Source organism: Anguilla anguilla, chromosome 9 (genome assembly GCF_013347855.1).
Source record: "Anguilla anguilla isolate fAngAng1 chromosome 9, fAngAng1.pri, whole genome shotgun sequence".
Lineage (NCBI taxonomy): Eukaryota > Metazoa > Chordata > Actinopteri > Anguilliformes > Anguillidae > Anguilla > Anguilla anguilla.
Genome location: NC_049209.1, coordinates 14,899,920 through 14,915,314, shown reverse-complemented (window position 1 = coordinate 14,915,314; position 15,395 = coordinate 14,899,920). Strand labels below are relative to the sequence as shown.

General features: G+C 43.5%; 1 protein-coding gene across 6 annotated transcripts in view; it reads left to right on the top strand.

The window, feature by feature from the left end:
• elf1 (E74-like ETS transcription factor 1) overlaps positions 1 to 15,395 on the top strand; it is a 53,724-nt gene that overhangs the window by 16,353 nt on the left and 21,976 nt on the right. The window contains exons 1-2 of one of the 6 annotated variants that reach the window (XM_035433522.1): positions 7,058 to 7,122; positions 7,379 to 7,450. The exons of 3 other annotated variants lie outside the window; for them this stretch is intronic. The gene's annotated coding sequence lies outside the window, so the exon portion shown is untranslated. Of the gene's footprint in view, positions 1 to 7,057; positions 7,123 to 7,323; positions 7,451 to 12,850; positions 13,025 to 15,395 lie in introns of those variants that run through there. 2 more of the 6 variants (XM_035433520.1, XM_035433518.1) reach the window with 2 other exon arrangements.

The following is a 15,395-nucleotide window of genomic DNA, read 5'->3' as shown; positions in this document are numbered from 1 at the left end:
GGCTGTCAGGGCGGGAGTTTGGAAAGGCGCTTTTGTGAGACTGTTTATGCGCGAGGGCACGGCAGCGATGCATCAGCAAGATGGAAACCCGTCGGACTGGTAGCATGAGGGCAGCCTCGTCCTCCCCCACATTCTTTGCTTGCGTTTCCTCTCGCTCGCACCTCCGATTTCCCTCGTCGTTCAGGGGCCCCTTGCAAATCCAACGGCCGTTGATTCTCGCCACAGTAGACGTACGGAATGCTGATTGAGGTCAGACTCTCTCTTGTGGCCAAGTTCACCGGGTTCTGTTATTGGGGTGAACCAGATTCGTCCTCCTACTTTGTGCTCTCCACACTCCACAAGCACCGTGGTACAGGCCCTATGTGGAACTCTCCGTGCTTCTGCTCAGTGACAGCCCCAAAGCCCCAGAGCATCACACTCTCTCTCTCTCTCTCTCTCTCTCTCTCCTCCCTCTCTCTCTCTCCTCCCTCCCTCCCTCCCTTCCTCCCTCCCTCCCTTCCACACGTAAATTATTAATGTAAGCAGAGAAAAGGGGTCCTTCAGGGCACTGCGAGCGCTGGTCCTCGGGGCTGAGGTCTGCTGTGTGAGCCTTTCTCCTCAGCACAAAGACCCCTGTGTGGATCGCTCTCGCAACCAGGACAGATGGACGCTGAGGCAGCCGGAGGGGCCCAAACAAAGCCCCCGCGAACCGGGCAGCGCTCCGCCCGCCCGCCGTTAACTACCCTCACAATGGGGCTATGGAGGCGGCCTGGGAAGAAGACTGCGCGGGGCTGACCGCGTGGGATGACTTCAGTTTAAAGGAGAGCGTGTTAGCATAGTTCTCTTTCTGTCTAGACCAGTGGCGTGCCCTCGGATTCCCGACTGGAGTTGGCTGCCGGTTCGAACCCATTTGCATCGCATTTCCATAGCGGTCACTCTGTTTCCACGGAGCACGACACCTGCCAACCATGCTCCTCCACAAACAGGCTTTTGACACGCGTTGGCAATTTCTCTTTTTCATGAAAATGATTTTTTTTATCCAGTATTTTTTCTGATTGTTTCTGCTGTTGTGCTCTTATCCAGGGCAGCTTGCGCAGTGGTAGTGCCTGCTTCAAGACTGGAAATCTTAAGACCCTAGGTTTGAGAATCAAACCTACAACCTTATGGCTGCGAGGCATGAAGGCACATCGCCGCCTCACTGCCAGTTCATTATAACGGGCGGAACACAGAGCAGGAGCATGGGCTCTGTGGCTGAAAACAAGCGGTTGTGATAATGAAGGGAGGGATGCAGAGCAGTCCGGGGGGCCAGTTTCTGTGTGGAAGCAGCCAGGTGCTCAGTTCAGCAAAGTGCAGGAAGGACGGCTGCCCGCATTCCCCAAAGAACCACCGCCTCCTCTGTGTGACAAGGGAGCGGCGGTGCCGGTGCTATGCTTGGCATGCGCTCAAAGGGCCGGGCCCTGGTTTGATATGGGCCTGAAGGACACGCTTCCCTGCCCCTTTTCCAATCAGGCCTGGGCCTCTGCCGTTTGAATCACTCGAGTCCTTACTGCCCCCAGTCGCCTCTCGGTTCAGTGAGGGCCTCACCCAGCAAACCCCCAGCACCCCCCAACCCGTCCCCAGTCCTGTGCACATGCTTGAGGTGGCGTTTCATTGGTCTGGGCCCATTTCAATGCCCTGTCGTGGGTGAAAACGGGCATGCGTGAGCATTAACAGCACATGTATGCCTGCGTGTCCTCTGTTCTCCCGGACTGTTGCAGTAATAAAGTGCTGTCTTGCACAATTTATGTGGGCTATCAGGTCACACCTTCCTTCACAACCTTTGAGAGTTATGCAGCTACGGAACGGTGAAAAGTCTGGCTGAAGAAGCTGCAGTGTAAACAGGACTGGGCCTGGCATAGATGCCAGAGTTTAGCTTGCCCTTTACTCCACTTTCAGAAAAATTCCTTGTGCTTCACCTGAGAAAAAGTATTCATTATACAATATATTTTTCTGATGAAATACAGAATATTACTCCAAAATTAAGGAATTTAAATTGAAAGCACAAAGTATAGCCTACCTAATTTGCTGGCTGTAACTTCATACTGATAAATATATATATTTTAATTATCTATTATACATACTGTAAATGGCTGCAGTACCTACCACCCTGTGGCTTTTGCATAATACATATTATCTCTGCTCTTTCAGACATATTTCAAATGGTAGCCATTTATCAACAGTCTCCAGACCACAGACACCATTAGGACAGAATATTCTGTGGAAATGAGAAAACCTTTAGATAGACTGATAGATTGAGGTTGACCTGTTTACTTTTTTCCAGCCATTTTAGCGGTGATTTTAAAAGCAGGAATGCTCTTGCAGCCGTTAGCAGCTGAATGGATGGTCTGGCTTAATGGACTTCAGGCAGTTAAATGTGAAGTGTGGCTATGGGTCATGTTCTGCCGTTCTGTGGAATAACCAGAGTCTCTGAACGTGTAATCTCTCATCACACGGAAATGCCTGGGGAGGGGGCGGCAGGCAGAAGCCCTTGGGCACCGTGTTATTTCCTGCTGTGATAGCACCGCCCCTCGCGAGGCTGTCCCTGCTACGGCTCTCCGACTCTGCATGCTCCCTCCTGTTGCCTTTCTGCATCAATCTTTCCTCATTGAGTTTAAACGTGTTGGTCCGCTCAAAACCCAAACCCAAATCTGCTGCTCCATCTTTCTTACACATACGTGCATGTGCACTCAAATATGCACACACACACATGCCTGCACACACACACACACACGCATACACACACACACACACACACACACATAAGCACACATGTACACTCACAAATATAAACTCGCACACACACATACACACACGGACATACATACACATGCATGCACACACACAAACACACATGCACACACACACGAGCACACATGTTCGCACACAAATATGCACACACCCATGCACACGTGCACACACACCCCCCCCCCCCACCCCCCCCCCATGTTGAAAAAGGCAGCGCCTTGGCCAGCTCTTCCCTCGGGCTGGGGCTGACTTAATGAGCTCTTGATGGGCCTGCTGCGTTCCTCCACCCAGCGTCTAGACATGACTGCCCTGGGAGCCCAGATCTCAGAACGCCTTAAACTGCTGTACACTGGGACTCTGACTCTGGGGGTGGGATGGGTGTGGGCGTGGCAGTAACAGTTCTAGCTCAGGACACACATTCTCAGTTTTTTCTACAAAATTCAGGTAAAAAGCCATTTTCCAAGTCTCTGTGATGCTCACATCTGGAGTTATAAAGCCTTAAATAGAACACCCCCAAAATTGGCAAAGATTGGCCAGATTTGGCATCTACATGAAGGGGTTAAGCAAGGGTGCAGTTTAACTGCTAACGCTAAATACACAGAGTCTTATAAATCTGCTTCCCATCTGCATCTGCCGAAGATAAACAAGATGATATTCTCATGATACCATTTATTTATGGCGGTAAACTGTGTGTCAGATTCTTAAGTCCGATTACAAGAACTCCGGCTAAAATTAGAAGTTTTGTTTTTCCGTAACACTGGTGTTGGTTTATATACTCCAGCTGCAGATAGGCTGTTGAACCCTAACTGGTAGGCCATAGCATGCTGTTACCATGTCTATTTCCCTGTCCCTATTTTCTGCTGCTGGAACCTGGTTTGTGCGGGTGCTATCGGTAACGTTTATGTGGTGGGCAGTAGGGCCGTCAAATGATGGTTCGATATTCGAATGTTACAAAAAAAAAAAAAAAGATATTTGAGCGAGAAAATTAACATTTGGAGGGTAAAGAAAAAAATGCAGCGTGTATTCATTGCAGCTGTTTTCCTTTCAACTTGGGTTGTGTTATAAATCTCGCAGTTTAGCAACACAAGTCACTGGGTCATGTGAATGGCAATATACAGTGAGCGCCATCATGTTTGGGACAAGGACATATATATTTTTTATTTGGCTTTGTACTCCACAATTTTATATTTGTAATCAAACAATTCACATGTGGTTAAAGTGCACATTTTAAGCTTTTATTTAAGGGCCTTTCTATACATTTTGGTTTCACCATGCAGATATTACTATAAATAGTCCCCCATTCCAGGGCTTCATAATGTTTATTCTAGCCTTTGTAGTGTCTTTGGAGTTTGTTATTGGCATTTGTCAACATGAGGACCAGAGTTGTGTCATTGAGAGTCAAGGTCAGAGACATAGGCCAAACCATACGCCAACCAAAAACAAATGTTTGGAACATCACTAAAAAGAAAGAAAGCCCTGGTGAGGTCAGAAATCACAAAGAGCCTGCTAAGCCAAGGAAGACCCCTATACAATGAATGTGGGGCATTTGGTTGATCTTGAACAGATAAGATGCTTCAGTACACTCCAGAATTTATTCTGCTGATGTTGGTGCAGTTACATCATAAGTGAAAACAGGTGAGCCAGTATCTGTAGCAGCCATAAATGCCGAAACCACAGCACCCCTCAACACCATGTCTCACAGATGATGGGAGGTGCTTTGGATCTTGGGCAGTTCCTACTGGCCTCCATACTTTGCTCTTGCCATCACTCTGATACAAGTGAATTTTGGTCTCATTTATCCACCTTTTTCCAGAACTTGTGAAGTCTTCTGACAGTCGTAACTGATCCACACCTGCCTCCTGGAAAGTGTTTCCGATTTTTGTCATGCGACATTTGTCAAAAGGGTCGTGCAACGAGGAATAAATCAGGCATTAGTCTTGCTTGTGGCCCTTCTTTTGAAAGTGAAGTCAGTCGCCATTGTTCTTTCATTTTTTATTCTTAGACATATGATTCCAGTAGGCTAAACCCAAGTATCCAGTAGGCGCCACTTTAACTGATCAGAGCAGACTATTCTGTAGTACTCTCTCAGCAACTGAGATTCATTTTCCGAGGAGATTTCTGACAAACATTATTATTCATTTCTGATTATTTCTGGGATGATGCCCATTAGATATTGTGTGTTTACAGAAAGATTGTCAAAAATCCAAAAACTGGCTTTTGGATTAAATGTCTGCATGCAGGAATCACAACTGTTTCAGCTGTCATGTTCATCTCTTGAAGTGATCAGAGCAGATTATTCTGCAGTACTCTCTAAGCAACTGAGAGATTCATTTTCTAATAGATATTATTATTCATTTCTTCTTATTTCCAGATGATGCCCATTAGATATGGTTTACTGAAAGATTGTCAACAATCCAAAAATTGGATTGAGTGCCTGTATGTGGGAATCACAGCTGTTTCACTTGTCATGTTCATCTCTTGAAGTGATTAAAATGAAGTGCTGAGCTTGTTGAGGCAAAGAGGAATTAATGTTTTTTTTTTTTTTACTTGTAGGTGTTCTTCTCTAGTCTATTTTGATAACATTGAGGTCCTGTGGCCTAATGAGCTCTGCTCATGTCAACAGTTTCCAAGGAGAGCATTGAACTAGCTGTTCATTAGTCCATCATTACAGTGGCTGGCAGATTCAGTTTACCACCTGAACGTCACTGAAAATCAGCCTGCCCCATCTCTGAGGCCACTGTTTTGAATGAGAGTGCCCACCACTGTTTGTTCAAAGCAGCAAATACAGAACCATTATCAATGAAGGTGTTCTAAGCGCGCTCTTCCAAAACCGTGTTCCCTAGCAACAGCCACTCCTGTTGCATTCACTGTTTGCTTAAGGACGTGGGGGTATTTGAACATGCAAAAAAGGGCAGTGTCCCACCTCCCGCCCTGGCTTAGTATTGGCTCTATCAGCATCAGCAGCACTATGATCGGATCCAGAGTCAATGATGGAAGGTGACAAACAGTGCCCCAGGTTTGTTTTGCTTTCCCCTGGCTTCAGGTCATAATGTCATGAAGGTTTCTTTTTGATAGAAGAGGGGTCATGTTTTGCTTACCAGATAGCCATGGTGGCTTCCCAATGACCACCCTTCACATGGCATATCTGAATCATTTTGCTTTACTGTATGTTGGTGTCTTTCTTACCACAAGTAGTTTTGTAGCTTTTTGTTCCTGCTTTGGCTCTTTATTGGTTTTCTCTGGATCTCTATATTCGAGCACTTGCACCAAATATTTTCTTAACTAATATGTCTAAGAGGATGAAAAATGTGACACTAGGTAGCCTACTAGGCAGCCTTTGGCTTTTTGATAAATTTTCGGCTTCTAGCATGATTTTGCGAGAAAAATGTAAGTGGGAAACATAAGATAAATTGGAATGGAACAAGGCCATATTTATTTTTTCTTTGTGGAGGTAGCAGGCTGATTCCATTATTGGAAATAAGAGATCATAGCCATGAATTCTATGCCTCAGTGCTGTGGGCATCCATAGCCTATAGTGTGTTTTGCATTTGACACAGAATCTCTTATTCTTAGATTCTTGCAGCATAAAAGCTCTTTTTGTCTGAGCCATGCAAATCAATGCTTTTCTTCCCTGTTGGTGTTGGTGGGGAGGTGCTTTTTTCTGGCGACTGTCAGGTTTATTATCTCCAGCATCATTGGGCGTGTTTGCCAGCCCGGTTCCTCTTTTTGTCATAATGAAACGGTCACGGTGAAAAGGCAGCACGGTCACTGGCCGCTCTGTAAATATTGACCAAACTCCCACCGTCCTCCTCGCTGTATTCCGCAGCCTCCCGCCTAAGGGGTGCGGGAGAAGCCACGCCTCCTTACCAGCCGACCCCTCCCATGCAGAGAGGTTGCTCGCCAACAGAGTTAGTCCGCTAAGCCTCTCTTTGGCTGAAAGGCTTGTTATTGTCGCCAGGGACGGCAGCGCTCGGTGCTGCGGGTTGCCCTCGTGGCCCCGCGTGCGCCGCAGACGCCCCGCACCGCAGCCTTTCGCAATCGCCCCAGGTCTTAGGCGGCGGCCCTGGGCCTGCCCAGGGGGCATCTCCCCGCACAGCTGCAGATGAGCTCCGTCAGAGCTCAGTGCGGGCTGTGCGGAGGCGCACAAAAACCACAGCGGGACAGCAGACAGAGGGCCGTTTATGCTCCCTGTGCCAGTGCGGTGGCCCTCCTCTTCGCCTTTTCATTCCCGTCTCCCTCCCTTCCACACATTGCACGCTAGTGCTGGGTCTGCCATTGTACTGTCCGCGTGCGTCCTCGCTAAAGGCCGCTTTAGGCTGAAAACAAAGTAGGGCCTTTCAATTTTATACATCGATGCAGGTATTTGAGTTGTTATTACTTGTTTTATTCGTCGATGCAGGTATTTGAGATGTTATCCCTAGTTGTTTTATTTATCGATGCTGGTGTTTGAGATGTCATTCCTTGTTGTTCAATTAATTGATGGAGGTATTTGAGATGTTGTTGCTTGTTGTTTAAATTCATTGATGCCGGTATTTGAGATGTTATTTTTTGTTGTTTTATTCATCGATGCAGGTGTTTGAGACTTTATTCCTTGTTGTTTAATTCATTTATGCAGGTATTTCGCTTGGTATTCCTTGTTATTGTGGATTGATCAGCAAAATGAAAGCCAACAGCAGAGTGTTAACAGGTAATGCGCAGAATTTGATTCCACAAATTTCTGAAATATTTTTTTCGATGAGGGACAAATCTGGTACAGGAATGTTGAAGTTAGCTGTGCATTCAGATGCAGTTGCAATCTACACATTAGGCCTAACTGATATGTATTCATTAATGGATTAATTATTGGCTATTTAAAGGTTGGTTTGTGGTTGAATGAATTTCAAGCTTTATGCTACTTTTTATTTTGTTTTGAGTTGTACTTTATCCTTTGTGCTTTGTAATTTGTCGTGTAGAACTTAATAACAATGGGAGCATTTATGCTGGTGTGCTGTTTTAACTCATATCCACCTCACTTGTGTGCCACTGACCCAGTGTAACACTGTGACTTTCTCTTTATCTTACACATTGTATATCTATAATTAATCATTTGCAGAGGTATGTTAGGTGCCTAGGGTCATTTGAGGCAATAAACAGGAACTCTACAATGCTTTTTTTTGGAGTACAAAAAAAATCTAGCATACATCAGCAAAAAAACTAATTTAGCGGTTATGCTTTTTGGTTGCCAGTCTCTGTTTATTAACCCATCTAGACTAGTGTAGCCAGTTTCTGTAGTAGGAAAGTTTGCAATGGAAAATTTGACATAAAAATTAAAGGCGTCTCCTGTGGGGATTTACCCTGTAAAGCTTCTGAAAACATCTTGCTGCTAACAGAAGCCTCTCTTTCGGAGAGGCTCTCTGAGCAGGTTGAACAACCTCAACCTGGATTCAGGATCAGCAGGTTTTCCCACGTAATGGTTGACTAAGTCTTTTTAAATGCCTTACTGATCAGTGCAGAGCCTAATGAGCAGGCACTCTGAGGCAAAACGGAGAGGAGTGGCTCTAACATTTCTTTATGCTTTGCCCTCACAAACACATTAGTAAAATCAACACCTGTGTGTGTGTGTGTGTGTGTGTGTGTGTACGTGTGTGCATATATAAAATGTGATGACTGCCTCTGTGTGTGTGTGTGTGTGTGTGTGTGCGTGCGCGTGCGTGTGTGTGTGTGTCTGCTTTTGTGGGCCAAGGGATTAAGAGCAATTTTTATGACAGCATAGCAGCATTTAAGCAGTCACCAACAGTGTTTGCAGTTGTAGGAGGGGCATTATCCTAGCAACAAACTGGTCCCACCTCTCCCTCCCACAGTAAGGCTTTTTGGAAGACTGCAATGTCATGACTGCAACCTCGTGATGGTGACAGCAAGGCCAAGTAAACAGGTTGTGCGTGAGCTAACGCATTGGCATCTCATGGCCAACATATCTCCTGATTTTACCATTCATACATTTAATAAGGCAGTCGTTTTTGTCACAAGGAAAGTCTGGTTTGCCTATCTCACATATATATTTGTGTATAGGAGCTGTGACCATTTGTGTTCTTACTTGTTTTTGTCAGACTCAAAATAAAAGCTATAACTATTTCTGGTTCAAAAGCTTAATTCATTTACTCTGTTGCTTTAGAAGTAGGAGGATTCAGCAGCCTTGCTTCATTCGTGGAAAGGGGAAGAAACCATTTTTCTGTGTCAGAAACCTGTGTTCTAAATTTCCTGTTTGAGTGTATTTCCCAATTTGTAAACTGGAACTGGAACGCTTTTCTTATATCAATAGCCTGCTATTTGTCACATAAGGAATTAACAAGCTGATGCTCGAGCCATGAACCTGTATTCCAAGTGGCCAAAGGTTACATTCACAGTCGGTTCACTTAGCAGAGTCACTGATATAAATTCTTCAACCCAGACTGAATTTAATCCAGGTTTTAGGGTTGGATTTAGCACATGGAAAAAACCTCGCACCACCCTTCATTTCAAAGTGTTCTACTTTTGGTGCATTTTGTCTGAACTGGAATGTGGAATGCTGCCTTTGTTATGGACTCCTAAACCTCCTCAGGAGGAGAGCAACAAAAAAAAAAGAAAAAACTAACAATTCGTATGACTTCATGTTCCGTTGCACAATCTTCAGCAAAAAGAGCCTTGATTCTTAGGTTAAATGCTTTTTGCAACAAAAAGACTGGGAAAAGCTCTTTTTGAAAAAATTTTTTGATTGACAAGGAAGCACCAGTCTATGCCCGCTTATATGCATTATAGCATGTTGTTTCAGGGGTTCTGGTTGTTGCAGGAGGCATAAACTCCTCCTTGCAATTACTGTCCTACAGAGTTGCAGTTTAACATAAAAGTTTGGTAGTTGGGTGTGTAACTTAAACGACATAGATCTGATTCTCAACCGGAGTGCTGCTGTTGTACCCTTGAGCAAAGCATGTGTATGTGTATAAATCGGTTGTATGTAAGAACACAGTCTATGTGAGTTGCTCAAGATATGAGTGTCTAAATAGGTTTAGTCTCATGCTTAGTGAGGGGGTGTGAGCTAGCTGCACTCTTCGGTTTCTAGACGTGTTTGTGGTTTTGTGTTTTGCCAATTGATCCATGCTATGACATGTCAGCGTTGGTATGAAGATGAGGGTGTTTGCGCGGCTGGGCCCGTTGAGCCAAGATGGCGTAGCCTGTTGTTTTACAGATGGATAGGATAAGCATAAAAGTGAGCAGGTCCATGAATTACAACCTGTACCATGCACCACTTTCTGTAGCTTGTTTGACGTTTTTTTTTTTCTTTGGCTTCCTCATAAATAGTGGTATTTGATATTTTATGTATACTATACGTCTATCTATTTTTTATAAATACCAGGATTGTTCTACATTTTTTAATTTATGTTATTACTTGTCTTCTTAGCGACATCAGAATAAACGTGACTAAATTCTGTGTCTTCAAAAAGAAACCCATTAAATTTGCAGTGCGCTCTTCTGTCCTGTCCACCCGTCAGATAAAAATTTTCACAGTTAAACCGACCTGCTCATGTTTGTTCCTCAAAGTTAAGGACAGTGGCTCATTGCTCTTTGATAAACTTAAAGCTTTGGTTTCACTGGCTTTAGTGATGTTTAACACCAGCACTTCCAGGATGTCACAATTTGCTGATGTAGGTGACACCACGATTTGGGAGTAAAAGGACCACTATGACAATAGCCCAATGCTAAGGATCTTCAGTGAACCCACAGTTAAGGGTGTGGTGAATTCAGGTGAATAGCAGATTCCTTAGTGGTCAAATTTTTCAGAGGCTCTATAGTATGTTTAGAGCTTGTTTAGGGCATACTATATACTGTGTTTATAGTATATTTAGACACAGAGCCTAGAAGATGTTCAGAGCTGGATATGGTTTCCAGTCTGGTCTTGTAATGAGATATGCACACAGCAGCCAAAATAAGAAAAAGTTTTCAAACTCACATATTTAAAATATTTGTGTGAGGAGTCATACTGATGTACAGTGAGATGTAACCTGTGTACCAGCTGGGCTATATGTTCTGCGGTCTTATGGACCTGGGATTTCTAATGATTATTTGCATAAGAAGACCAAGAACCAACCAGTTCTTCACTGTGTTATGAGACAATCAATGCTGGTAAATAAAGATATTGTAAGAACTGAGTGTATTCACATTTAAGATTGATTAATATGCACTATTACGCTGGCTAAACCAATCAATGCAAACATGATTGAATTATCAGCCATTATTCTTCAATGCAACCACTTTTCCATTTACATGAAGAAACAAAAAATTATGAGACATTTTGGAATCTCTAAGAGCTGGTGAAACTGTAGCATCAATTATAAGCTCACTAATGAATTCCGTGAAAGTGGATTGGCTTCTTCAGTCCAGTGGCACGTCAGACTAGTTCTCTGTGTGTCTCATTCTCTTTTGGTGCTGGAATTAGCGGATGTATTTGTGGTGAGCCACCTCAGTAATGCAAAGCTTGCATTCTACCCCCTTTTTTATTGCTTTATCACTGCTTCATTACAGAGCTCATTTTAATTGGAGCAGCTCAAGCAATCAAGTCAATGAACCCGGTTCAGGTTCAAATGTCCACTTCTGATTGCTGTAAGATACTCTTCCACTTATTAAGAGTAGCTTTGTAAGAGGTGGGCAGGCGCACTCCAGCATTATAAGTAAATAGGTCAGCAAATACGGAAGAAAATATATATAGTTTGATCAAACTACCATTTACGTACCTAATGTCTCAATTTTTAAACAGGGATGTCTTAGTAATATATACAATGCTATGTGGTATTGAGAATAAACTATTCCTTTTAAGTGCTCAGCTCTATTAGCGTAGATGAAATCTTGTCCATTAGCAAATGCTGTATGTTGTGTAACCAAGGTTTTTAGCTCTCATGCTCAACCCACACTGAGGACCCACAGATGCTTGCGTGGCCAGCTTTTCTAAGCAGACAACGGAAAGTGGGAAATCAAGATGCATCTTGGAGGAAGGAAGAGGGCATGACCTGAGCGGTATTGCGAACAGACTATCCAGAAAGTCTCCCCATTAAGCTCTTATTCAGTTTTAAATGGGGTGGCGAATAGCCTTCGTTTTACTACTGCTTGGTGTACTCATAGACTGTAAAACAAATATGGGCTGAGTGACTGTGATGTCACCCATTGACTTTCCATGGGCTTGCAAAAAGTGTTTTGAAGCAGGAGGAGTGCAGTTTTTGTGCAGCCATGTTATGCAAATTGGAGCCAGATACTGTGCAAAAGGGAAAGGGGGGACCCTTATATGGCCATGCAGTCTGGCCCACGTTCGGGTCATCCACTAAGTGTGAGATAAAGCCCACCTCCAAGTGATGCGCAGTGACTGTGCAGTGACACAAACTGTCCCGGATTGGTTCACAGAATATTAAAATAGTTAATAACTGACACAATAACGTAACAAATCTGCGCATGTTGAGACGTAGAAAAACGAGCGTGACTACATGTTCTTGTGGGGAAAAATTACTAACTTGGTATTTTGACTTCAATTGGTACCATCGACTTATACTGAAATGGTTGGTTGAAAAACCTATACCGGAGCCAACCCTGCTGGTGCAAGAGAGCAACATCGCTCAACAACACCAGGAAATTAGCTTCATAAATGAAGCCCAGTCTTGGCCCCTTGGGTGTTCTGTGTGTAATTCTCCATCACTATGACGTCCCTGTACATCATCAGATCATAATCACTTTCCTGCATATAAACAACAGAAGCCTGATGGTCCAATCCACAAAATTAAATTCTTTGAGTTTAATGGTAAATAAAATGTATTATGTTTTATGTTTTTTGAATTAACTGAAGCTAGGATTGTTTTAAAAATGGTATTCTATAGTAATTAAATGGCTCAGTAGTGTCATAGTAACTAAAATGGGTGCTTCAGTGGAATTATTTGTACAACATACTGAAGTAGGCCGGACAGCAAATAGGCCTATTGGTGTTGTTAATTTTGATCTCAGCTGTACGTGGGGTCACTTTTCAAGCACGTCTTTGCAATTTCCTGTGCTGTTTTCACAACCCCAGTTGGTTTCTGTGGCCTGTTGCCATGCAGCATAAATAGAATACTAGGGGAGAGCAGTTCAGAAGCAGCACATTCTGTCTCAGTACTTTGCTCGTGAATAAAACCTGGATTTGGTAAAGCTTCCTTTTTACGTTTACTTTGCTTTACTTTCAAGATAAATCGCTGCTTGGTTGACTTCACAGAAGAGAAGGAGAGAATTGTGGGTAAGAAGGGGGCAGGAATCTTCACTTTGGGTTTGAGGCCTTTTCTGTATGCTTGAATATGCCATGCGTGTTTCTGTGCAGAGCTCATAAAGAAGCTCATTTTAGTAATAGTGGTTTAAAGAAATGCTGAATGTCTATCAGATGGGTTGACCGCTGCATTGTTTGGGTCAATACAGATGTGGGGAGGATTAGACTGGTTTGATGACAGACACCTCTGTTTTCGATGAGACTATTTAGATTTAGTTAGTGTCACCTGTTATACTAACATAAACCAATGTAAAGCAGGAAGCATAGTTTAGAAAGTGTTTTACTGACAAATAAGCATGTTTTTTCATGTTGTGCAAAAAAGAAATGAATGCAAAAAAAAACCCCTTTTATGGAGTAAGAGAAGAGACATCTTCTGGTTAGCATGGTAATGCTACAGGGCTCTGAAACAAGTGCATGAGTGAGTGACTGGGTGAGAAAGAAAAAGAAAGGGAGGGAGTAGAGAGAGTTTCCACTCTTACTTTGAAAGAGAGAAGTGTTCTGTGGTCTAACAGTCAGGAAGTAGCACAAACCCCATCTCTCAGTGATGCGTTTCCTGTTAGCGGGATTTGCAGGTCAGTGCAGAAGGTTTTTTTTAGTTGCCATTTCACTGTTCTATTTAAGCTAGCCATGTCAGCAACAACCACTACCTGGTTTGCATTGATAAGAGAGTGGGCTTTGAGGCTGTGGCTAATTTAAAAACAGCAGGCATTGATATTTCCATCTCTTTCAATGAGCAAAGTGGCTGTGAGGCAATCTCCAGCACACTTAGTTTTTACTTTAGGGGACATTATTATACATCTCCTTCTTTTGCACTGTTTTACTTTCTCAGAGTTTTATTAACTTTGATGTGCTATCAGTACAGGCCACAGTGCTGACTTCCAGGCATTGCTGATTGATTGGACTGGAAGCCTTGAATGTGAATATAATCTCATGTAATCCAGTGCAGAATATTCTATAGCAGGGAGATTTTATATTGTAAACAGTACCCTGAGGAACAGTAGGTGCTTGCTAAAGCCTCAGACCCTCATTCTGCCAGGTGTTAGATTGGACCCCCATTTATTGAAAGAGTTTACCCCCCCCCCCCCACCTTATGCTTTGAAAGTAGGCAGTTTACTCTAGTTAGCTGTGTGCTGTTTTGCCATTTTAATGCTAGACAGGGTTAGTTACGAGGACAGCACAGCGTCCTTCTCGTAAAGGAGGGCGGAGGCAGCTCTGGGGTCCCCTGGGGCCCGGAGCAGAAAAACCCCCTGCGTGTGCTGGACCTCAGTCAATTCAGCTCGCCCCCTCCCCTGGAAGGCCCCTTAGGTGCGGTTTGACTCTCCTCCGCCTGTTTGCTGGCTGGGGGGACGGGGACGCGGATTACAGGCAGTTTGGATTACAGGCAGTTTATATCTTTTTGTGAGATTTTCTCCTCCTCACCTCCACACACACACACACACACACACATACACACACACACACACACGCACAGACACACACACACACACACACAGCACTGCTGTTGGGCAGCTGTCTGTGATTAGAGCATGCCCCTGGCACTCCTACATACTTGGCACTTATTTAGCGGGGTTAGATTGAAAATGTTTTTGAACTGAGGCATATGAAGGCTCTTACATGCCCTTGCTGGTGAACCCAGCACCCGCGGCTCATGTTGTGCTAATAAAATTTAGTGTTTGCAGCACAGAGCATGCTTCCAAAGTCTTTGTTGTTGGCTTTTACGGTTGTTTTGTTTCCTTTTGTCTTCTTGCCTTGGGTTAACCTGGTTTAGAGTCTGTTTACTTCTGTCAAGCTACAAACTTTTTAAATGCCACCAACAGCAGATTGTTAATTTACCTTGTAGTTTAACCTTAGAATATATCTTTATGTATTTTACAACATTTAATGTGTCAAATCTGAGTACCATCAGATTACATTACATTTATTTGTCAGACGCTCTTATCCAAAGCGACATACAATAAGTGCATACCAAAGGTCATTGGAACAACTACAAAACACAGGTCCGATAAGGTACAATACTCATTTTGTAACAGTTATTCATAGCCAGTTCACACAGTACACCTTACTTTGATCTAACCTATGCTAAGTCAAACTAGGAGGCATGACAAACTGCAACATCAAGATAATGATACTAAATACAACAAGTGCAGATGTATCAAATTCCTTAAAGCGAACTGAAATTCTTATACTTAAACTGAAATTCTTATACAGTCCACCCAAGCACTGTTCTCAGGTTTTAAGCTTCTTGTCATTTAACTTGGTGCCCTTTTATTTAGACTGAATTTGTCTTTTCAATATTATGTAAATGTATTTTTTGCGTGTGTTTTTTTCTTATTATTGTTTTGGG